The following is a 24,011-nucleotide window of genomic DNA, read 5'->3' on the forward strand; positions in this document are numbered from 1 at the left end:
CAACAAAAGTCAGTACATTTATTGCTTCATATTAAATTTCCTTTTCATCGTGGACGTATTCACTCTTCTTCCAAATCCATTTCAGAACAGAATCAAAAGACGCAATATTTACATCGCTAGACTGAATTCATCATGGACATCATGAACTTCCAGCTTCAAAGTTTAATGCAAGTCAACCCATTTTTTATGTAACAACTTGAACCACACTCGACATATTTGAAATGATTAAGACTTATATGTTGCTAACAAAAATCATATAGATATAAACCAAATATAAACACGTTTTCCCAATGCAACGCCAACAAGCAGAATTCAAGAGAAGGTGACTTTCATTACATAACATCATCAGGTTTGTCAGACCTCTTCGATTCCCGTGAGTAAGAAACAGCAGACGGTATTTGGGAAATGAAAAGTCTGATCTTTTCCATCTATCATTATTATCATCATTCTTGTCGCTATCGTTATCATTTCTTTAAGAGCAGATGTCAATCTAACCAGACGATGAGAATTATGATGATAATTTGGTGGACAATCATCAAAATCAAATTCCCATTTCGATATCTAATATCAAAACCATCTCAATTTATATGGGTGCACCATAAATTGTTAATATGTATGACACGCTTTGCCCAGGTGTATTCTTGTTTTACTTACGACGCTTTGCTGGCCTTTACTATAGTATTGCAAGTAACTCTTGGCTCTCAAAGAAAAGCGTTCTCTTACACCAACGAATTTGAGCAATCAATGTTCTCCAGGCTTATTTTCTGGTGAAGATGGAAGTTAATGTAAGTATTTATAGGTTTATTTGTTAGATTTTTGTGACAATTGCTGAGATTAAAAAAGGCCATAATAGGCTTAACAAAATATAAACAACCAGTAAAAATGATAATCATTGTATGATTGCTCGTCTGTTCACCATTCGCGATGAGTGTGATCAGTGGAAGGATGGCCATGATAAGACGAAACTTAAAAACAGTTCAGGAGGTCCTGATAATTGTCCGAAATAAGTCTGTACTATGCTCAAAAGTTTATACGGTAGCAGCACCACCGCTTGCGGCGGCACCAGCACCGCTGCCACCTCCAATCAGGCCTGCCTTGAATGCAACTCCTAGTCCGACGGCTCCTACTCCCACCACACCTGCGGTACCGAGTCCTGCGGCGAGTCCTGCCACCTTCTGCTTGGACATGGTCTGTGGTGCGGGCGCAACTGCAGCATTGCCGGTGTCTGCTGCAGAGATTGGCATGATGCCGTCTCCCCTGGATTCCTGGATTGGTTCCGGAGTACGGGGCGTGGATGCCATAATGGTGGTATCCATCATGAGAGGAGGATCAGTAGTGAAGGGAGCGAAAGTAGGGATGGAACCCATACTGCCGCCAATGCTGCCCATGCCGCCAATGCTGCCCATGCTGCCCATGCTGTCTCCAGCCTCCTCGTTGCTCTCTTCTGTCTCACCACCAGCACCTCCCATTGCAGCGCCTCCTACCATGGCAACCTCCTCGCTATTGTCAGGATCACCTCCGGCGGTTTGAGCACCACCCACAGCCGGATCCATCATTGCAGCTCCACCGGCTTCTGCACTGGAGTCCCCTCCAGCCGCGGCTTCTGCTCCCGTCTGCTGCTGAGGATTACCCATGTTCATTGCAGTGTTACCTGGGATTGAGGAAAAGATGGACTGCTGTTCTGTGTCTGACTCGACTTCTTCTGGTTCTTCCACCTCCGCTGCTTCGGGTTCCTCCACTTCCGCTGCTTCGGATTCCTCGACCTCCGCGGCCTCGGATTCTTCCATCTCAGGGGCTTCCTGCATTTCTGGTTCCTCGGGCTCTTCTGGTTCCTCGATTTCCTCGGGGTCTTCCGGCTCTTCGATCTCCTCCGGGTCTACATTGTCCCCCCGAATCTGGCCCATGAACGGGTAGTTGTACATCTGTGCCCCCGCAGCCGCCTCTTCTTCCTCGGAATCCTCATCAGCATGGACAGTCACACAGAATGCTGCGGAGTCAAGAAGGAGTAAACTTCATAATGTCACTTTTGTAAATTTTTGTATCTAGAATAATTGATTTTACATTTGCCCAATTTGAATGTTTGATTTAAAACACAGCAATAAAGCAACTGATAAAGAAGATTTTATTTTGAGTAAAAAGAAATCAGTGTGGACAAAGGTTTACGTTCGATTCGTCTTCAGTTAAATTTCCGACCCACGACAAGGTGGTCGAGTCTTTTTTTTTTTTTTTTTGCCTGCCATCACAAGCAGATTCTGTCATCTCAGTTTAAGGATAGCCCAGTGTATTAGCTTATCTCCAAGTCGGCCCTATTTCCGGGACGTAATGCAAGTCCTTTCCTATAAATCAATTACTGACCAGGTCCGTCCCATCACGGATTAATCTTAAGTCACATCGACAGAAATGACGAGGGTAAATTTAAAAGTAAGGAGCTGAGGCAAGACTGTCTTGAAACGTGATTATTAATTGAGAGCAACAAAATATGAATTAGCTATATGCTACGTATTGCTGTGGATGCACCTACACTAGAGTTACCAGACATCCGCAATCTGAATTCTCCTTTTTGCTACAGAAAAAAAGTTCTGAAAGCGGGAAATTTAGATATCATGGAAAATCATTGTGGAGAATGAATGAACAGTTTCATTTTCATTGGCCAATAAAAAAAAAATCTTACAGACAAACAACGATAAGGAAACGTGATGCACTTCTTGACCCAATATTGCAGACGAGGATATTAACCCCATTAAGAACGAGACGAATTTATGAGTTTGATATCCCAGGCCTAAGCTGGCTCCAAACCAGGAAACTCTACTCTGGGTTTAAACGTATGCGTAAGAAGCATGCGTCTGCTAAACATCTTTTGCCAAAGTCGCTCGCTCATAGATCTCGTATCGAACGCCTTTGTTGATCGGTCCACGATACAGTGAGTTGTACTTTTGCCAAAACACGACGTCATATGACTCATCTTTTTTATTTAAACTTTTGTTCGATAGACCTGAAAGGCCAAGTGAGCTCATGATTATCGATATTTCGTTTGTGCAACTAACCCTCAATGTTCACTTAATGGCCAAAGCACTATGATGCATTTAAGTTAAAATCTTAATTTCAAGCACGAAAATTCACATGTATGTCCGAGTATTTAGGGATTAGATGGTGACAAATTAGACAGCTCATAGATTTTAGGAAGTCTAAAGCCCTTTTACAAGTCACATAATTGTCTCTCCATTTTACAGCATCTTTTCAGCTGTTCTCGGCGTTGATAATGGGTTTTGAAGGGAAAATAGAATTACATCGCTTGGTTGTTTTCCGTTTTTCGAAGAGATGACTACAAGACTTGAACATAAGACATGTCTATGGCATTGCTAAGTTCATTGAAATTTAGGCTTTTGCTGAGCACCTCAAGACGTGACCTCATTTCGTATTACGAGTCTCTTGACCACTACTTCTGTGATTACACATCGAATGGAATATTAGCTTAACAGTAGCCCTCTGTATGATGTGCAAATATTTCTGCGCACGTTACATCACTTTGAAAGAACGGGATGCCTGAAACAACAGAGACTGAAATACACAAATGGCAACCTCATGGTATTCGGGGAGTTGATGTTAGACACACGCAGTTCGATTAAGTATTAAAGTGTCGGAGCGTTCCTTTGTTTGGCTTTTTGCTGCTGGCACATGATGTGCCGCTTTACGTGAGTCAGTCTGCGGTACCTAATTCTGACTTCCTCAGTGCCACCACTGCTCACGATTGGATGAAAGATGTTTAAATATAGGTGCATCAACATGTGATGTTAATTAAACCCTCCATGAGGGACTACTGTAATCAGATTAATTTTGTAGTGTAGAGTCATTACTCATCCTATAGTTCTACCTCCGGACTTGAATCTTGTTAGGAGTGTCTAACACTTTGCAGTGCTAAATTTATTCAAAATTAGCTTATATCACCAGAACTTTTTATTGCTGCGTCAACCACTTTTTTTAATGCCATATTGACTGAAGTCATGATGACGACCAAAAACATTACATTGGAAAACATTGAAAACATTATGTTGGAATAGTAAGTAAATACATTGACATCCTCAACCTACTAAATTATAAATGACAAATTTTCAAAATTTAAAAATAATACTTTTTTAATAAATAAAGATATCATATAAAATGAGTATCATCTGAGAAGAATGATTTAATGAGATGTGGAGGAATACAGCCTCAACGCCTAGCCTTAATTAACGTAAATGACCCTATCAAACATCCTGTAATTATATCATGCCCAGGAAAGAACGATTGCTAAGATAATCGACAACATTTTGCGGGGGTAGAGGCAGACACCGTGCGGCTGCTCTATAGGAGGGGAAGAGGTAGACAGGTGGTAGAAGAGAAAGGCGAATAAAAGTAAGTAGTGGTCACAGTGTTTTACCAGTAATACTTATATCTGTCGTACTAATGGCAACCGTTACTGTGTAGCAGCCGTAGAGATATCATTGACAGCAGAGTGATAGACAAGTGGAACAATGTAATGGTAGTAATTCTTAAGATAGAAGAAATAGTGAGAACTATCAACTTTGCTTTCAAATCATTGCATCGACAGTGGAGGAAATAAGAATCAGTTGATAAGGAAATACTAGTTAGATTCTGCTAAGCCCGTCGAATCTAATCCGGTATCAAGTGTGATACCAGGTGTGATTGGTATTTTTTTAGATTGTTGAAAAGATGTTTAAAGGTCATATGTATATATAAAAGAAAGCTGTGGTAATCATGGATATACTGCAAGAATAGAAACATATTGATTTGATGGAATAGTATAATAAAGCAGAATGCAAGTATCATCAGACAAAGGGATAATGTTGAGGTTCCAATGGATGCGTGCCCAATCCCCACCCCCTCTCCCGAGCACATTCAAAGACAGTTTCTGAAGGAAGCAAAGTTTGAATGGTAAAATGTAATGAGTAGCAGCAAGGGGAAGTAAACTATGTAGCACAGTGCACCAATCTCTCTATCGTTTGCCAACCTAGTGCCAGAATTTTAGGAAACTGAATCACCAGAGGACTGAGGTAAAATCTCTTTTGCCAAAATAGGTTTTACATTTGGCTAATACGTTCGCGCCTCAGCATGAGTAGATTTGCCAAAACCATAATTAACTGCTCCTTTTTTATCATTTATGTTAGGCCAGCTCAAGAACAAGGTTCAATACTAGGATAGTTCGCTTTAAAGTCGCAATCGCCTACATTGTGTTTCAGAAACACTAATGCATTCTCTGTCTTTTCTAATGTTCAGCGTCTTTTATTGATATTCTCTATTCGTTCATTTGGTCCAAATGACAAGGCAAGTGTCATTCCATTTTTTTACAAGTAGGCCTATGCCTGTTCCATTTCCTTGCGAACATAGATATTTCGTTGAGCATTAACTCTCAATAAAACACGCACAAAAATCAATAAATCCATTGCATTGTCGAAATCATTACAGTGTATTAAGAGAATAAAATCTACCTTTAATTGAATCGGGCAATGAATAATGTGTGGCCGATTTGTTCTCGGAAAGTCTCCATTCAGCGCTGGAAGATTCTTATGCTTTTATTTCTCACCATGTGTCAGTCCGTTGTGTGGTTTATAATTGTTACGATGATGATAGTAATCAGAATACTACTACTACTACTACTACAACCACCATCACCACCACCACCACCACCATCATTTTTACTACAACTACCAAAACTACTACTGATGATAATACTATAATGATAACAATAATAGCATTGATGATTATTATGATGATACTACTTAAGATGTCATATTTTTGTATTGTCCTTCATATTATTATTTCTGATGAAGCCCTGCAAAGACATGGTAAGAAAGAATAATTCACGATGAATTTCAGTTCTGGTAGGTTTCAGCACTAAGTTTAGTGTTCTAAAGCAAAATGATATAAAACATTTCATTATCACTTTTATTTTCCAAGTTTTTATTCCGTTTTGAATCTGCTTTTTCATGGAAGCATTCAAGTTTCCCACGTGTCCTCTCTCATTCTGAAGGACAGATACACAACATTAAAATATAATGCGTGCTCTGTAATAAAAGACCTTGACTGAAAATTACCGCAGACGAAATTATAGGAATAAAAAAAGCAACAAGATAGAGGCAAAATCTTCATTTACTTACCGATAACGAAAAGGAGAAAGAGTGTTCGTAACCTTGCCATGGTAAAAGTTTCACAACTTTGCGTGTTTAAAGTAGCAATCAGATATCAATACTTGGTTCAGCCACGAGGGTAAGCCCGTATGTGGGTTGACTGTTCCTAGAGAGACTGACAGCTTTGCCGGGGAAGACACGTTTTTAAAGACTGCTGGATGCGTCACGGCTATGAGAGTTTGGCGTTGCGGACTTGTGCCGTTGCTAAGTCTTGCGTAGCAGCCTGAAGAGCGGGAAGTTTTGTGCGTGGGGGGAGGGACACTTATTAGTGATGACGAGGGAGGTAGGGTGGATCAAAAAAGTGCATACTCGCGGGAGGGGCTCGATGAGGAATCAGTGTCTTAATTATGTATGAGTGGGGTTTTGATATCAGGAGGAGGTGGAAAAAAAAGGTAAGGAAGTGGGTTATTACAGTGAGTGACGATTCGAACCAAGCGGTGCCATACGGTGCGCTGTCTCGTGCGTGGATGGATGATGACGTAATGACCGAAAAAAATATTTCTTCCTTTCCCTTTTCCGCCTTATTGCTTTAGGAAATACATGACAAAGACTTTATGTGTTGCTCCTACTCGATTGACGCTTGGTATATGAGGGTCAAAAAGTCCACGTTTAAGTTCATGTTATTCATTAGGCTTGCAAGTATAGATATGTCATTGTCGCCATAGCCGAGGAGATGTTACTCGTTTTAAGGAAACAATCTATACATACTGTGAGGTCATTTCTCAGAGGTTCACTCAAACTCGCCTACATGACTGATGTAGGCGATGAAATAAACCTGTTCGATGAAATAAACATTCATCTTTACACGGAACAAAAATACGCAGAGTCGCTTATGATAAAACTACATTCCAAACTGAAAGGAACCAATTTGAAATTTTATCATTTTTTAATCATCTGCTTTCAGCATGTTTAGACTGAAAGTTAAAATGTTCAATGCTTACCATTTGTTGATAGGTGTTTTGCTTCAGAACCAGAAAGCACAATAATCGCAGATGATTGTAAAAGTCAAATTTTACAAGCAGACTGCACCGAATGTGTACATGTGGTCAAAGCAAGACCGGGTTTTGTTCTGCTTGTTTGTTTGTTTGTTTGTTTGTTTGTTTGTTTGTTTGCTTGCTTGCTTGCTTGCTTGCTTGCTTGCTTTTGTCCGTCTGTTCGTTTGTTTGTTTGTTTGTTTGTTTCTCCGTCTTTGTTAATGCTGATTCGCTCTGAATGCTCACCCTTCCCACCAGAGAAAATACCAGGTATGCTCTGTCGCAAATATTTTCGGACCTAAAAAAGTTTTGGCCAACTACCAGGCGCTTAATCTAACTTCATGCAAAATTTAAGGCTTGAATTTGGCTCCTATGTGTATGCGCAATGTATGGCAATGTTCCCAAATTTCCCTGGTGCGCCCAAAAATGGGTCTCACCTTCTATAAATATCAAAGTGTCCTTCACAGTTGTTAATTCCTACAGTTAAAGAAGCAAGTTTTGCCCATGTCATGCCACTTTAATGGTAAATTTAGCTAGACTAGCCAAACGCTGTATGAGTTCACGCGACAAGTATGATTTACATAGACATCACGCCGCAGGGACGTCTAGGAGGGAAGTTGCACCTGATAACCCAAAGACCAATTTCTAAAATCCAAAGGGAGAGGTGTTGATTAGGTTGTGATAATACAGCGCAAACGAGTTAAGGATACTGTGCTGTAGCACAAGTGTATCTCGTGTGGTCTCAAACATTCTATGCGATAATTGTATCAATAATAATTGACCAAATTAGTAATTGATAAATGGTTAGTCATGTTAGTGACGAAATATATGAGTACTGAGAATGACGGGAGTACTTTTTGCTCTCTCTCTCTCTCTCTCTCTCTCTATATATATATATATATATATATATATATATATATATATATTACATTATTGCTCATTTCACGCTTGATAGTTAAAACGCCTAATTCCATGCATTCTTGACAGAGAAATTCAATCGAACAACCATGATTCCGTAGAGCAGCACAATATGTTTACATCATTGTCCTATTTTACACTGTTTTTGATATTTCAACCTCCAGTTGCGTCTTCTATGATTGGGATACCTTGAAAAAGGAGAGTAAAAGGGTTACAGGTAAATATTATATTCAGCTGCCCTTATCCTCTATTCGCGGCTCTCATAGCTTATATTATGCCAAAGTAAACATTTTCTAATGGGAAAAACGTTTTCTAAACATTTTCTATTCATCGCTTAAACGGCATTGGTTTTATACTGGAAAATACTGAATAGAAGATAACACTTGTGGTAAAAGTGTAAAAAATAACATCAATAATGAATACAAAGTAGTAATAAAATGTTTCTTGGATTGCAGTCAAAAATAAAATAATTTCTTTAGTCATGTATGAAGCTTTGCATCCAGTGTAATATCCAAATTCATCTCATTCGCTTTACCTCTTTCTGAAATGTCCATTTATTTACAAATAAACCCAATTTTTTATGGAAAATCTTCCTAAAGGCCATTATTTTCACTGAATTTGAAATAAGCTTGACCGTTTTCGAACAGTCTTTGTAGTATTCCTGCTATAGTTCATGATAATTTGAGAGGAAAAAAATATAAACGATATTAGGGTTTATTCATCATCTATAAGAAGTTGTATTTTTCATATCTTTAGGTATCGAGTTAATTTGATGCGATTCATTTATTTTGCATGACTTTGTCTGATTACAGCTAGTTTTCATATGTTGTATCATTACATGACAGTACATTACGAGCCGAGTATGTCCTATCAAATGACAAAAACCAACGATCGAGGATATCATATTACCTCATTTCATTGCATACCTTTGGTCACCTCTTCTTCTATACAAGGTCGAACAAACTATCACTTTCACCGATTAACAGAATTTTATCATGTAGCTATATTACATGTTCTCGTTGTGGAACTTTTTTTTTCCGAAAGAAAGAACGAAGGGAATTTTAGTTGGTTTGACATAACACATTGTGATTGGCACATAATACATCAGTCGATTATTTTTTATCACCACGACCACACATGTTGTTTGCTTTGTGATGATGATTTTATCAAAGTCTATTTCTGTTTGTGTGCTTGAGAGTTTTGCTCATGTATTTCAGGTAGGTTATGAAGTGTTACATATCATGATCACAGTATGCTCTGACCTCATCTTAAAAAAAAGAATAAAGTATATATATATATATATATATATATATATATCTGATATTCATCTATATCCGAAAACTATAAGATTTCAACATCGACAAATAACATTTAGTAACGTCTTTATTTACCATATTACGAACAGTCCGTTATCAGTCCGTGTATCGTTATGATAAAATGTGATTTTAACTTCCTTGTTCAAATTTACTTTGAGAAGAGCAATCTTAAACAATGTATATCATAGCAGGACTAGACTGATTAAAAACGAATGTTTTTTTAGAGTAATATCATTATGATATCATGTATCATAAAGCAAGTAGAATTAGGGTACAATAATGATCTCCTAACAACCGTCCAGTAGGCATGTAGGCCTACTAGTCTTGACTAAATTCCCTGTTTTGTAACAATAAATTCAAAAGCGGAGGCATTACCTTTCCAACAAATTATTCAAGATTTGTTGCAATTAAGTGGTTGTAATGCTCATGAAAGGGAGCTTCTAATTCATTGTTTACCAAACCTAAAAGTTTATAAAGCGTCGGCTTATATAATTGATGATGATTACATGCCTGTATGATGAGGGCCTGGTATTCCTGTTGAGTAAACCATCAAGACCCTCATTTTACGTCTTAACTGAGATAATGGCATAAAAAGAAATCCTATTACGTAAATACCCTACTGTAGAATGGTCATTTATGCGCACTAATCAGCAACCTAAAAAGTTAGACATTCCCGCAGTTAGAAGCAACGCATCCAATGTTTTACATAGGGCGAGATCGTGTCAACGCGTCAACTTGAGTGGTGCACCTTGAACCATGCTATTCCCCATCCTATCACCACCCACTATCGCCAAAGCGTTTCAGCAGTCTGTTTCCTGAGCGCAGCGCAGCGTTGCGTCCTTTCAGAACTCAGAAACTTCACTTCCAAGCTGATACTGGGGGCCGGGCTCAAGGCTCAGGTCTCAGGGTGAGAAAGAATACCACGTCAGAATTGCAAATCATCTGACTCTCCTCTTGGAATATTGCAACATGTATGTGCAGGCATATTATTTGACATATCACATTCAGATCAACTCGTTGCACTATAATGATTACTTCAAAAGTTAATACAGAAAAAGCATTGGCGTCAATTGGACACGGCATTGGCTTCTAAAAATAATCACAGTACAAAGCCAAATTGTTGATAACAGAGCTATTCGTCAAAATATAAAGAAATATATAGGAAGTATGCTAAAAACATGATTTTCTGTAGGATTTCTTTATCCCCATTACATATGTCTTATTATAGACCAGTCATTTTCAAATTTGCCACAAATGATAAGCAAGTGGAATCTTATTATTTGTTGTCGTTGAAATTTCTCAGGGTCATCAAATTGGGGCACTATTCATGACAACATTAAGAAATACATTATGAGACCTGTGATGAAATGTTTGGGATAAGTGCATGTATAGTTATGACATTTCATATTTGCATAATATTGGAAATTTGAGTTTGCAGATGGATAATATGATAAATTAATGATATTACTAACAGGCATAACGTGGGTGAGGGAATGAAATTGACACAAAATAGAAGGGCAATCTTTGGAAAATGCTGTTGTTTTTAACTATCTCTATCATATCTATTGTTTTATGCCTTTGTTACATAAAAACAAAGGAAATAATAAGGAAAACATTCCAGGACAATAATTACTTCACATTTTGCTTCTTCAGCGACTTTCAGTCAAGAGACACCCATTTCATACACTGTGATATTGTTAATTGAAATTGGAACAGAAAAAAAAAAGATGCAAAATCTGACTGACATGGTTGTCAGTTTATGGTTGCAATGGCAACCAGCAATCGCGAATATAGATGATTTTATATCAAGATGTTTGTAATTGCATTAAGGGCAAAGGAGCAGCAAATGAAAATCTGGAAGGGGCACAATGTGCCCCCCCCCCCCCCGGCTTTATAGGATTAAATTTGACGAAAGGAAGAACATTGATTAAGATATTCCGTAGGCATTACATTATTGTTAATCACATTGCGTCAGTCTAAGGTAGCCGACAATTCTCCCGGTCTCATGGAACATGGTCAGAGTTCAATGGTCGCGACACCTTTCATAAATACCGTCGTACATCCAGGTTTTAAAAGAAAAAGGAAAAGAAAAAATGAAAGTTTGGATTGCTGCATCTGTCTGACTACATAGAAAACATTGCGTGAGCAAAAAGAAAAAGATGAATATCATCAGAACTTTCCAACCTAATTCCTGACAATTAACACGAGCTGACGGTAATTAATGGAAACAGTTTGATGTTGGTTTTGTTGTCGTTGTTGTTGGTGTTTGAGAAGCAATGGCGACAGTGAATGATAACAAACAAAGAAAAAGAGAAAAGGCTCCGAAAGTGCAACACCAGTAAATAGAGGAAGCTTTATAACTAAATGAGGTTGCAAGTTCAATATTTCATTGACATGAATAAAGCAGATGAGCAACTTATACACCTTCCGCAGTAGACCATTCCAAGTTACGCTCGGTTTTTCTCGTCTCTTTCTCTTAGTGTCGAGCTGATGGCTTTTGTAATAATTTTTTTTTTCTCGGAGAGTAGAAATGCCTTCATCAAATGTCACACTTCACATCTCATGCTGATAGAGCGACAAATAAACAAAATCACACGCGCAACCAAATATAGTGACGAACCTCATTACGTCATGACCCCATCAATATCATTATCATGGGCTTATAGTGATGATGATAACAGTGGTAAGTAATAATTAGAAGAGGATGATTGTAATTGCATACATTGTATTCAGTTTAACTTTCAGTTTGTTTTATTTTTCAACTTGTACAAATGAAATCACTCTACAGTCCTACCTCGATTAGCCGGTCCTCTCTTATCCGGGCTTCTCTATCATCCGGACGCCTTCGAGCTGTGAACACAGAAAAAAGTGATTTCAAACGCGATTAAATCTATTACAAATCTCACGTAATTTATTTATATTCCCTATAGAAATCATATCAATTTTCCAGTGAAATGTGTTAATTTTATGACTTTAACAAATCGCTTATCCAGATGGGACATGGCCGGATAACATAGATCAGACTTTGACAAAATTGATAATATTCACATCAACATATAAACAAACAAAAAGCAATTACATGCACATAGAAAGACAGTTCCATATCTAAAGTTTTTAAGAGGGTCAAAATTGGGAATGATAGACCTTTCTGAGAAAGTGAAGCCACCAAATGGGATAGGGGCTAGGAGGGGCATGGTAGCTACCTACTACGCAGGAACTTTTTCCAGGGAATGGAGATAGGGGGAAAAAAGATATTCATTCTCTTTGGTGAGGAGAGGAAGTGAAAATATCACAGGGGGAGGACTTGATCCTCCTCTCCGGCGAGGGAACTTTTTACATTTTAAGAATAGAAATTGAAATGAACCCTTTTTGGTACCATTATTTGGAAAATTTTCAATCCAAAAAAAGGGGGCTGGGTCCATGGTACGTTTGTTGTTTATTTGAACTGTTAAAAAAAAAACAAATAAAGAGCCACCCCAAACAAATTGATTTTGTAGTTTTTCCGTTATTTTTTTATTTGCTGATCAAATTATGTCTTGTCTGTTGCAACTATACTGATTTTGCCTTCTTTTTATTTTTTTAATGCACCGCCATGTATGTCCATATACTCTATTCGTACAAACATAAATCGTCAATATCAAGCTTTTTTGGTATGGAATCAGGAATATTGATGTATGAATCAATTCAATTCACTTCACTTCAATTCAATTCAATTCAATTCAATTCAATTCAATTCAATTCTTTTCCATCCATAAATGAATGCAAATGCATGCATGCATGTATATGAAAGTCGTTGCTTCAATTCAATTTTATCAATTCAATCAATTTTGTCAATTCTATAATTGAATTGAAAAAATTTAATGAAATTGAATTGAATTGTTCATCTATTTCCATCCAACAAAGAGTGAAAAAGATATAAGGCATGTCTTATACAGTCATATTGTTAGATAAATTGTAAGAAAAAAACAGTACATAACGCAATGCTGATAGTAAAGTATATAAAAAACATATATGTACAAATAAGTAGAATAAGCAAAAAAAAAAAACAACAACATTGCATACTCTGTAAGGTTGGCAGAAAAGTAAGAATGGAAATGAGTGGTCCACTAAAAAGCAGGGCTTGTAATACGTGGATCACTAAAAACGTAATATGTATCTAAAAATAATCATCACAGACAGTAATTATTTCAAAGTAAAAGAACAAATCAAAGTAAAAAAACAAATCAAATTTAGACTAATCTAACAATGTTACAACCTGTAGGCGCTATGCGATGAGAAGTGTGTTACCCAACCAAAAGATTGTAATAACACACACACACACACACACACACACACACACACACACACAATAGCAGATACATACACATACAGTCCAGAGAGAGAGAGAGAGGACAGTAGAAATCAAAGGGAGCAAAGAAGAATGCTCTATAAAAAATGGTTTATTATTTATTATTATCATCTGCACAATAAAACACGCATCTCCATCGTCATGGCAAGTGCATGCACGAATGTTATCACATCAAAAATATCTATTGTTATGCGCCGAAAGCAAAAAATTAAAAATTTGTTTTGATATAGCTGTTATATCTAAACACAAAGAGGTACTGATGAAAGGTGGGCCCAACTTTTATTATGGCCACTTTGTTTTACTTTGTTATTGATATCTCAGCCATTTCAAAACTCATTTTCATCAAAACAGCTTTGAATTCATCTAAGAATTGTATGCTCTATAACTATCTCACAAAAAAAAATAGAATCCGAATCCCCATCTCAATCAAAACTACATCATCCGGCCATTCAAGCTGTTGTCAAAGTTATTCAAAAGTTTGGGTCCAGTATAAAAGAATGACTTTGGGTATGTACTGATTTGAATAAGGGAAGATGAAATTCGTTGAATTGTCGAGTGGGATACTTTATGGACCTGACTACATCAATTAAATAAATCGCGAAATATCTTGGGAAATGTTTACTGTTATATGGTGTCATGACTCAGTAATTTTAGCTAATCTACGATGACCTCGTTACCGCTCATCAGTTGTTCTTGGTCTGCATTAACAATTAGCAAAAAGTGCGATAAGACATGAGGTTGGTGCTCACCAGATCCTAGTTTTCGTTCACAGTAATTTTCCCTTCCCCCTTGACCTGTCTATGACGTCAATCACCTTGCGGTGACGATACTATTTCCCCATAAATCCGATGAACAATAGAAGTGTGATCTTAACTTAGAAAAAAAAATAATGATAAAAAATTGAACATGTCCTTTTTCGGTCTTCACAAGGGTATAGTTTTACAGGATCAGAACCTTACAAGCAACCTAGAATAAGAAGGATTTTCATTTCCAAGGATACTGTCTGGGGCGTTGGATGTTATCTTGTGACGAATATTAAGGTAATTGTTATTCATATTCCGGGCATCTTATTCACCTTTCCATTGATAGCCACAGCTATTTGATGATATTAAATCGGCGATTAAAAAAAAACACAGCCTGTTTGTCTGTTAATGTCTTGCCTTATTATGTCTTATTCCTTTCTGTGCAAGGTTATCTGTGTCAAATGCAAAAACCTTACATTGTACAGCTGAGGAACAAACGACTGAAAAAAGGAACAAGCGAAGACGATAGATACAGAACAGAAATTAAGCATATCAACCCATGAATGGACAACGAGTACGCACATGTATGTGAAATGTAGTGGAGATTATGAAAGGTGGAAATATGCAGTCTATAAGAAGGGAAAGAAAAGAGAAAAGGAAGGGGACGGGACGGGATTGGGTAATATTTAAGAAAAAAAAGACGCAATATGTCAGAGCACTGTGGTGTATAGTAGATAAGACTCTCGACATTCAGACGGAGGTCCCGAGTTTGGGTCTTGCCAAAAGCTTACGTCCTAGGACAAAATGTTGGTTACAGCTCGTTATTCCGAAGGTTCGTTATTCCGAAGGTTCAATTATTCCGAAGGTTCGTTATTTCGAAGGTTCGTTAATCCGAAAACGAAATAAGGTTCGTCATTCCGAAATGAAAAAGGGTTCATTAGTCCGAAAATGAAATAAGGTTCGTCATTCCGAGATGAAAAAAGGCTCATTAGTCTGAATATGAAATAAACTTCGTTATTCCGAAGGTTCATTAACCTTATTTCATTGCCACACAACCGAACCTTTGCAATAACGAACCTTAATTCAATTTCGGACTAATAGACCTTTGGAATTACTAACCCTATTTTCTTTTCGGATTAACGACACTTCGGAATAATGCTACAAATGTTTGGATTAACAAACCCGAAATGTTTTAGCCATGACGTCCCTCTCGAACCAGGTGTGAAAATGGGTACCTATGATGGACGGATAATAAATGCAGGGCCCTCTGGAAGAGCAGTGCTAACACTGAAGAGCTACCCTGGGTAAATAAAACTGTATATTGATTGCTATGTCCTGCTACGTTTTGTGACATGTCTTCTGTATAGTCAAACAGAGGGCGAAATGACTATATAGGGCCTTACAAGTAATCACTCTCCTTGATATCAGCAAAACATGTTTCTGAGGCGGTATTGCTTCCAGTTTTCTTTATAAAAGATATGAGCAAAAATGATGTGGAATGTAGCGATAGTTTTATTTTTCATTCAATATATGTATTTTAAATCTCCGCACGGAAGTATCATCAACTCAAACCAGAAAGACAGTAAGACAATTCGGTTGTTATGGCGTTTACAGCTTTGTTTGTTGGTTTGTTTGTTTCCTGTTCGGGGGGGGGGGACTATTGGAAAAATGCAGCAAAGAGTTATAATCGCCGTCTGACGTCGAATGTCGGGGCTTTGTAAAATTTGGCTTGCGGCAACAAAACATGTACGATAATCTTGAAAGACCGAAGTGCTTCCTTTTATCAAAGTCATATGAACGTGTGGGGAATGTGTTATCTTATATACCACTATTGACTCACTAGACAATGCAGCAGTTCATTAACTATTGAGTCTCCGTTTATTGTAAGTTTGACTGCATGTAAGCGTAAAATGCAGACCTGCGAAATATCAAGTTAAATAAGTTAAAAACAAGGAATTTAAGAGGTCCTGAAATGACATGGTTTTAAAAATGTAATTATGTCTTTTATTTGTGAAAATCTACAACCACAATCGAGAAAAAGGAACAACTATTTTTCCCTGATATGGGGAGTAGTAGTTGCTAACGCAGATGAGTGACCTGGATCAGATGAATAGTTTTGGCGAGTGGCTTGATATTGAAAAAAAGAGGGTTTGTAAACTCATTTACTTTCACAAGTCTTTGTTTGTGACGGTATAATAGTTGACAGCTTTGAATAATGCGTGAAGGGAATATTTTTCGTAGTTCATGTGAGTTGATTGTCTTAAAACTTTCATTCTGTAGGAAGATATTCAAACAAAAACGAGAAATCATTGATAATTGTTTCTTGTTGTAAAATGGAGGGAGGGGAGAAAGTGACCTACCTGTAACAGCGCGACTCCCTCCCCCACCCCCCACTGGAGAGGGAAGAGGAAAGGGGCACGTGAGTGGGGAGGGGAAACAAACCTGCTTTGTGACATCAGTCAAAATACATGTACTAGCAATCGTCAGCAACGAGAGGAAGCCGTTGCCATAACAACAGGAGCAGAGAGGAAGTTGTCTATTACCTGAGTGCTCAAAGTCTCCGGGAACTGTCGAGGCATCATGACGTTCGTCCAATGCGACCTCTATAGTCGACAGTGTGCTCTTATCAGTCCCCGTGGCTCAGAGAGGCGACATCCTTAGCGTGAGGTGACCGACTGTATATTCCATCACGACCGAAAGAGGTGTATTCTCGAAGGGAAAAACTTTGTAGCAAGCCACAAAGTGTTAAGATAACGGGGTGCTACTACAGCTGTCTTAGAGTGTGGATAAGAATAAAGTAGTCAGGTGCCAACTGAAAAAAAAAATGAACGAAATGCTAGTCACCACAAACTTTGTGTAAATTTGATTTTAAACTAAAAGTCCATGAAGATATCGTACTTGATTTACATCTCATTAATAAACTGACTGATCAATCGATCACCTTGTGATTTAGACAAATAAAAGCGTTTCAGTGTCTAAAAGCTGTAATAAAACAAGAAACGTTGACAATTTTAAAGAAACATTCACAAGTAAATTACATTCTACATATTTCAACCGAACAATTTATGAGTATCATACTTTTCGTTTAGAATGACTGCAAAGTGGAATGCAGTAAGAAGTCTACTCTGCTACCTCTTGAACATGTTGAAGTGATTTATGAAAAGTAACGTTTATATTGTCATTATTTCGATTAAAAGAAATCAAGAGGGAATTAGTCATGTATTTGATCCTATTAAATTTCTAATGTTCTATTAATTTTCTTTCAGTTCTCTTCTTTTCCCTCCTTGCAATAAAAGTGGACGTGGCACTAGGGAATCATTGAAGTCTTGAATTTGGATTGTAGACGCAAAACAGAAGAAGATTGTAATAACATTATATAGAGGTTCAAATTGCTCGCGAGAAATCAATGAAAATTCTCACATGTGACGTCTGCTTTTTGGGAACACACTGCAGCCATTGTCAGAGAAGTGATGGGAACAGTTTAGTGGAGAGGAAATGATTATGCATTATTGCAACGGCTTAAGAAGATGCTTCGCACTTCCCCGCGATCAGACCAGGGGCTAATCTAGAGGGAGCCCTTTATTTCTGCCATCCAGAGCTGTGGGTACCGAAACCGGATCAGAGGAGTTTCATTCAGGATTCCATGTTGATGACCGCGAGTTTCTGGAAAGGATGTTTTGTGGTCCACCTGAAAGATTTTGCGGGTAACAGTATGGCGCCCAAATGGCTTCAGGAGATCTTACTATCTTTATCCTTTATCCTTTGCACAGTCGAATGCATATGCTTATCATATAATTCCTGATTTATTCTGTGTTATGTTTTGCTGGAAAAAAAGAATAAAAATTGAATTGAATTGATTTGAATTGAATTGAATTGAATTGAATGAAATGGAATTAAATTAAATTGAACTAAGATTACTATTTTTCTGTGTGTCCACTTCGCCCTGTACACCTCGTCGCATTAGTGCATTTCTCCACTGAGCCTACTCCCAGAAATACATGGAAGGAGAAAATGTAAAAAACATAACATGTATGTAACACATAGGCGCATTAACAATGTTCCAAAGCGAAATTATTTTCAAAATTAAAGGCCAAAGCTGTCATTCTTCCGACCGTTTCAGGATCAAAGGTATTTCGAACAGTTGTTATATGATGTACTCCAGCCATGTTCACATTAAATCATATTTTTACGTTATTTTGCACTTAATCAAGCACTTTAATTCTGCATCGCAAACTGTATCATCTGTTGCTGGAATGAATATCACGCCACAAGTATACATACTTACATACACCCGTTACACACAAACACACATATAACGGACAGCGGAACTGGGGGGGGGGGGCGGACTGGGGGGCTGCGGGGTTGCAGCCCTCCTCCCCCCCCCCCCCATACTATATTGAAGGTAATTTCATTGGCTATCAACCTGGTAGTTCAACAAAAAGGGAAATTTACGCATGAGTGAACACCTTTGTTTTTCTCTTCCAAGGCACAAAAGTAAGAATTGCAAAAATGAGTAAGTTGTCATTCATGCGTAAGTGCTCTTCCATATAGCAGTAAGAACAAAAGACAAATTTAACACAATAAGATACATGAATTAAGTTGCAAAAATAAACCTTTGCTCTCTATAATATCTTAGAAGCCCAAATATCTATAAAGGTCAAAGATAAGGGAGAAAAATGAAGAATCTTCGGTCAATTCCGAATTCAAATGAAATAAGAGAAGAAGCAATACTGAAAAAAGGTAGAAATTTCGTTTTGTTTTCAAATTAGGAAAATTGTAGATTATATTTCTTTCTTAATTTTATCTCATGAATCCTTAAATTACTAAATAAAAAGAGTGAAATTAAGAAATTCAGTATATTTAATCATCTTTATGCCAATACTCCCTATGTCGTTCGAAGTTTAAGCTGACAGAAAAGTCTCATTTCCCCCTTTAGTTTCCCACTTTGTTTTTGTTTGAAGTTATAAAGAAATAAAGAGAACAAAAACTTGTTTTGGCTATTTTATTCATGTCTCTCATTGTGTTAAACTGCCTTTTTTTCATTCGTGTCTTGAAGGGCATTGCCAAATGAAAGACAACATGTCAAATTTTGCAATTTTTATTTTTGAGTCTTGGAGGGCAAAAATGAATGTGTTCACTCATGCGTAAAGTCTCCCTTTGTATTAACCTACCAGCTTAATAGCCGATTATTAATATGGTATATAATACATTGATTTTCATCCAAATCTTCTATAAAAAATATGAACTCTGAAAAGTGTTTACTTTCTTCTTTTTTTTGCTGAGTGTATATTTATCTGCATTAACGAAGCTTCGTTATAACTTTTTTATTTTTATTTTCGGAATTACGAACTTTCTGAATAAGGAAGTGTAGCCATCCTGTATGCCCTTTTTCTTGTGTTTTTTTCCTGCATGAACTAGGGCAAATCATATATATTTATGGCATAGCGTTAGGATAATTATCATATATATGCATTTATTGCTTATTATCATTCTTTTTTTAAAGTTCAATCTTAATGCGTTAATTTCTTATCGTTTTACGAGAAATGGCCCCGTGCAGTTGACGCACCATCTGTTTAGTATGTTTTTCGTTGTCGGTTAATTGCACGAGATGATTATTTTGATAATGCTTATGTGCTGAAATTGCTCTCATGTTTACTCCACGTCAGATGGAAGTATTTTGTCAAACACCTGCTGGCAAGCCTAAGAAAAGTCTTGCATGTACAAGAACTGCGGCGAACAGATAAGGATAATTTTTACACAGTACTATGAATAAGTCTGTCCGTTTATAGTGCAGAGGTAATGACGATTGATATTTGAGGGTTTAAATATAACTCATTGCTCAGTTTAGATAGGATATGATAGGATATTAAAGTCCTAGAGTAATTTCTCTTGTGTAATTGGATCGGATCACATTCAAAATACCTTCAGCAAGATGCTCATTATTGATTACAAACAAATCACAATGGATTATATTTTTTTTGTCTAAAAACAATACTCTCTACCAATTAATAAAATTGTTGGTGACTTGACATCTTTCATATTTCTTTTTCTTTCATTTGGGTTTTTCTTTGGTTTAATGAAGAGCTTGCATTTAGCAAATCAACTTCATCTTTTTTCAACGATGATTAATTGATGTCATTCCGGAAGCTTGTATAAAATCCATACGAAAAGACTATACTTCTCAGAACATGCACTCCAATGGTCTTTAGACAGTCAAACCGACCTTTTATGTTGGTTATTCTCTTACTATGTAACAAGCATTGTGGCAAGGGTGGGCCTATATTGTCATCAACGTGGTTAAGAGGGGCTTTCTGCATTTCAGGTTTTCTTCTTTCTTTTTTTATGTGAATCAACTGACTCATCCCTGCACCAAATATGACTCAGGAATAATGGTAAAGACCGTTTAGTTGATAGTCTTTGCGAAATGACGGCAACCAACTAAGAGAAAATGCAGCAGTTCTTCTTTAAGAATCCTACAAGTAAAAAGAATTCTCTCTCTAAGTGATTTCATGACTATTTGATATTCCTACAGTTTCACTTAATGTAAAAAAAAAGTATAACGAATGAAATTCGTCAGCATAAGTATTATGATCAGTGTAATATATGACTGATACAATTTGACAAGGCTGTGAAAAGCTTATAGGTTCTACATTCCTTTTAAACTTATATGGGATGAGGTGTGATGTCGGTCCATCACGAGTTTTGTGGCTAAAAGGTTTTTAAGTTTTGTTTTACCAAAGGTGGTAACGAGTCTGGAATATTCGAGGTATTTAAGCTGCGCCAAACGTGATATGCATTACAACTCATGATTAGGATTTACCAGAGGTGACTGGATTTAGTGAAGGAAAAAAGAAACACAAAAAACAACAACAACAAAAATGTCTTGTTTGGCGAATTAACGTGACCGTCACGACACGACTGTCACGTGGAAATTTGTGTATAATTCGATTAGCGTCCTTTCCCTCCCGTGCAACCCCGTCCACCCGGAGTCTTGCAGGCAGCGCTATATAGGCAGATCAGCCGACACTGCACCGATAAACTCAACGGCGCAAAGTAGCAGAGAACGACGCACATCCGTTTTCAACTACTGAATCACACGCTGGAGACTGGTCTCCTTCACACACAAAGGCAATGCACTGATCGAATGAGGACAGATGCCCACCTTTCCAATGTGGCAAAGGAAGAGGGATTTGTTACCAAGTTTGTGCATTATCAGACCACCTCTGATTCATAAAGCTTAGTGAAAGCTGTGTAAAGGGCGGATATTGTATCATGTTAGCAGGGTCAGTTTACACAGAATGATTGGATACACGGTTTGTTTGTCTGCTTCGGTCTTTCATCATGAAGTAAATTCTGCTGTTTCATACATTATATCATTCATGTTATCAAGCAGCAGCATCAACAAATTAAATTCTTCTATCTCCTCGCATCATATTTTGTGGTTTATGTTTTCGTATGAACACACGCATAGACACACACACACACACACACACACACACATACACACACACGGATTATCACAGATGATAGTCAGTAAGTGATGCCATCTTCTCGGATGGACGCCGAAAATTTGAGTGGAAGGATTTAAACTCATGCTTTACTGGCCAAAAACGCATTACCGGTTTGTTTCTTCATTTCTTCGTGGAACCAATAAGTGAAATATCAACATGTACACACACACACACACACACACACACACACACAATTATATATATTCATATATATATATATATATATATATATATATATATATAGAACATATGGGCGGGTGTATGTGTGGGTGAGAGAGAGAGAGAGAGGGGGGGAGGGAGGAGGCATATAATAGAAATACGTAACTTCTTTCAATTAAAAGTACATCGTGTAGTTTTCCCCGTCGCATGTACAAAAGCCTCTGCAGTATATTATAGCATCGCTTACTGACTATCATCTGTAATAATCGAGTTAATGTTCATATTCATTTGAAATATATAAAAAGAAAAAGAAGTTTTGTTCCAATTAGAAATTTGAAATACAAGGGGAGGTACCATTCAAAATTGAATTTAGCAAAACAGGACCAAAATATGCGTATGACAAAATTAATCTGCCTATCGGGGGCGACATGTGGACATCTTACATACAGCCGTGTTGATCACGTGACCATGTGTAATTTTTTTTTAAATCTATCTTGTGCACAAAATGGCAAAAATGGCATTTTAAATCTTAATAGTTACTATCATATAGTGTATCTCTGGATGAATATTGATCACTATGCATCTTCAAGATTGCCAAATCAGTTGTTTTGCATTAAAGTTATAGCTGGAATATCTAAGAGATGTAATTGTCAATGTTACTATCACAGACACTTATTTTGGGAGGCGGGGGTGTCATGCAGCTAAAACACGCTGAGTAGAAGCGGCTCACTGATGGTGGAGTGATCACACAAGTTGCCTTAATCTGGAGGCTAAAATCTAACCCAACTCACGTTCTTTATTACACACCCGAGTACACAGTTAAGTTGCCTTTTTGTTTATGACATTTGAAATGATAACAGTGAAAAAGTGATTCTCAAAACATTCCATCCACAGTCTTGATTTCATATAAAGATATAATACTGCGGTATTTATTCAACTAAAGACATATTTATAATGAAGTTTGACAGAAAACCAAAGGACACATGAAGGAAAGGTCTTTTACTGCCATGTTAACAGGGCGAACTTACATGAAATCACATTTCTTGCATGAAATAAAGTAAGAATAAAAATCACAATTTACAAAGATTGTGTTAAAAACCCTTGAAATGTACCTGACGTGATATCTTGATAGTACATAGAATTCCAAACAAATGACAAGACAAGCTATACCAATTTATCATTTTAAGTCAATCTATACACGGGAAAAGTCGGATGCTAATTCTACTGTTGTGTAAAATGTACTAATAGTTACATATTTACAAATATATACATGGATATTTACAGAATCTTAGGGGGAAATCAGGGAGAAACAAGTCTATAATGAAAAGCAGAACACGAGCACATGTTTTCCTTTCATGAAAGTCTATGAGAGTAAAACGGCTGCCAGAAAGTCTTTACGAGAACTCGATTTCCACAACTAATCGCATTAATCACCGCTCACAGTGGCTTCTTCTGTACTAAACTGGCACCTTGTAATTTCTCTGTGCCTTATTACAATGAATTCACTTCGCGGGTCTTGGAGAAATCATTAGTGTGCCTTCACCAAATTGAACAAAGCTGATATGTTTGACTGTAGTTATTTTCGAACACAAGCAGAAAATTCCGGCAAGCACTGTCACAGTTATGTGACTAAAGAAAATAATACTAATACGAAAGAGTAAAAGGAAAAACAACTAGACTTGAAGAGCGCTGTGACAGATTATACTGGCATGTAGTATTTCATACTCAATGTCTTTCAAATCGTCATTACACTTTTTAAATCTTCTCGGTTTTAATTGTCGCTGTAATGCTGGCATTTATTGTACTCTGCACATTTATCTTTGCGATACTGAAATAACTCAGAGAGGTTAAACATGG

The sequence above is a fragment of the Diadema antillarum genome, unplaced genomic scaffold (assembly GCF_040938485.1).
Source record: "Diadema antillarum isolate AM-2024a unplaced genomic scaffold, OU_Dant_1.0 seq00000226_RagTag, whole genome shotgun sequence".
Lineage (NCBI taxonomy): Eukaryota > Metazoa > Echinodermata > Echinoidea > Diadematoida > Diadematidae > Diadema > Diadema antillarum.